The 2,811-nt window shown below is 40.6% G+C and overlaps 1 pseudogene; it reads left to right on the top strand.

The window, feature by feature from the left end:
* The first annotated feature begins 1,954 nt into the window (after positions 1–1,954).
* Positions 1,955–2,588, top strand: Gemin8-ps3 (gem (nuclear organelle) associated protein 8, pseudogene 3; annotated as a pseudogene).
* The last annotated feature ends 223 nt before the right edge of the window (positions 2,589–2,811 follow it).

The following is a 2,811-nucleotide window of genomic DNA, read 5'->3' as shown; positions in this document are numbered from 1 at the left end:
CAGATGAGGTCAGTGGTACCTATTTTTCCTTGCCTCTCTTAATATTTTGAAATCCAGTGAGTTTCAACATTTAATGCTAGAAATAAGCAATGAAATGAGTGCATAATGACCACTGAGTCCAGAATAAAAGAAGTTATACATCCTTCTATATCTTTTTAATGCTGTGTTCTGCTGATTCTTCACTCTGGTCACCACTTCATTTTAAATTCTTACTTAGAAACAAAATTAAATTTAAATTTTAAATGTACTTATTAGCAAAAGACCAGACATAGCTTTTAATGTCTTACAATTTAGCATCTTGCATTTTCAAGATGCCACTCTGCATTTTTTTAATGTGGTGTGTGTGTGTGTGTGTGTGTGTGTGTGTGTGTGTGTGTGTGTGAACATCTATTTGATTCATTCTTTTTTCTCTGCAGCCTATTAGAAACTCTAGCAGCTGAAATATCTTCATTATATATTTTTAAATGGAAAAGATCACTATATGAAAGATCAAAAATTCCTGAAACCATTGATATAAGAAATTGGATAGAGCAAATAAAAATCCTGCCAGAGTGCTTTCAAGGCAATGAAAGAAGCAAGCCAAGAGAATAGGTTTTATTCAAGCACAGAGTAAAGGAATCATATTTCATGATGAAGGACTATAAAACATTTCTGAGTAGAAATTAAATTGATAGCTTAAAAAGAAGTGGATAGTCCATTCATCTCAGCCTATTTCTAGTGGACTGTCATTCCAAACCTTTAATGCAATCAGTACTTGGGCAAATGCTGTGATTCTCTGGTACAGGTGTGGACAGAGGTGAAAATGTGAAATCTGCTATGTAAGATAGCCTTCTGTACTCATTTCTCAAGTGGATTTTATTCAAAAATGTGAAAGAAATTAGCTGAGAATACCTGAATCTCTTCTTTGGAACCATCTATGTAAGGCTGATCAGAAGCTACTCTGTATACTTTATAAAAAAAAAAGCATCTTCAGACTGCATCCCATGTAATACTTTCCCAAAGTTTTCTGGAAGGGCTGCTCCATTGGAAACCCTATATAGTTATGCAGGTAATATCATTTGTTCTTACTGGAGTTCTTGTGTTTGGTTTTATGACTTTTCTTTCCTTTCGAACTGTTAGCTGAATCCCTTCATGAAGCTAAGTTGTCATATATCAGATATTTGTTTTTCTTCCAAAATCTCAGTTTCCTGGTACATTTTCATTTACAAACCTTTTGACTTTGTGGCTGTTCTCCATGCAAATTCAACTGGATTTGTGTGCATATTTTACTAATAATACAGAAAAGGTCCTATGATGCTTCACAGTTGACAAGGAAGACCTTGGTCTTCAAGCACAATGTATTCCCACAAAATACCTTTACTAACTGAGGAGTATAAGATTGCTTAAGTTCGATCAGACACTTTTTTCCCTCATTAGTGATGGCATTGAGACCATGAGAAGAAATATCTCTACCAATAATTGGCATTTCTTTACTTTCTGATTTAGTGCCTCGTTGAAGTAGCAAGGGACATCCATGTTTGCCATGAAGAAAAAAAGATCTACAAAGATAGACCTTCCAGAAAAGCATGCTATCTTAGGCAGAAAATGTTAATTCCCTTTTCTCTGTCAATCTCAATCCCCATCATCTCATACATTTCCATCCTCTATAGTTATTATTTCCCCATTTCCAAGCCATCTCTTTTTTAGTCTCCATTTTCTACTTTTAATTCCTTCACACAAATAACTACCTGGTGGTAGCTGACTAAGCATCCCCTAATTATAGACTATTTATGCCTCCACGAGAACTAGGTCCATTGTTGCCCACAGCCCGAGATCTGCAAGCTGCGTGCCCACGAGTTCCCACTTGAACTTTTGCAATCAGAGAGAACAGCAACGGCCTCAAAAATGGAGGGCTACTACATCCTGGGATTCTCGCCCAGTATATGCAAGATACTGGCAACATTATCTTCATTCAATGCTCTGGATGCAAAGCCATCAGAATGCCTACAGAAAGTTCTGGGATTCCTGTTTCACTTCCGCATGGTTCTTCCCTCATGGAGTTCTTCCCTGGAACTCCCTTGCTTATGAGGCTGGACATCCTTGGAACTCTCAAGGCCAGCACATGGAGTGGCAGGAGTCTCCCTACAGTGTTTTCCATCTCAAAAGCTCCGAGCAGCCTCTTCATAACAGCTATAGAACCCAGGGATCCACAAGAGAAGATGAAGCACTGCGTGAAGAGGAAGAGCTGGCGTCGGATTCAGATGAGGAAGTGGAATGTGACCTGAGCAATACGGAAATCACTGAGGAGCTCCGCCAGTACTTCGCACAGACTGAGGCACAGAGAAGAGCGAAGGTGACAGCAGCAGCTGGACGAGAAGCTTCTCAATGACTATCTGAATGCGGACCATGGCCTGTACTTCAACGACCACAGGTCAGCAGAGCCCCTATCTGAGACGCCCTGGGAGCAGCGTCAAGTAGAAACGAAGCGCTTATATGGGAACAGTGCTCCCAAGATCCTGGCCATGGAGGCTGCTGTGCAGCTGAGCTTTGACAATCACTGTGACAGAAAGCAGCTGAAGTACTGGCCTGTCATTCCCCTGAAGTTCTGAGTCCTGGGGACCGGACTCAGGCAACGCCTCACAGTTCCTAGCTTCTCCCTCGTTATCTCTTCTGGACATTTTCAGAGAAAGAGGCCCGTATAGCAACATGGCAGACACAGTCTGTCAGCCACTTATAATTCTGTCAGCAGGAGATCTACTGTTGCCAACATAAGGAATGTTCACTTGACATATGTATTGCACTGGCCCTTGGTTTTCTCTGTAACAGTCCAGT

The sequence above is a fragment of the Rattus norvegicus genome, chromosome 9 (assembly GCF_021556685.1).
Source record: "Rattus norvegicus strain SHRSP/BbbUtx chromosome 9, alternate assembly SHRSP_T2T, whole genome shotgun sequence".
NCBI lineage: Eukaryota > Metazoa > Chordata > Mammalia > Rodentia > Muridae > Rattus > Rattus norvegicus.
The sequence above is the reverse complement of the archived record's forward strand: the minus strand, read 5'-3'. Positions and strand labels throughout refer to the sequence as shown.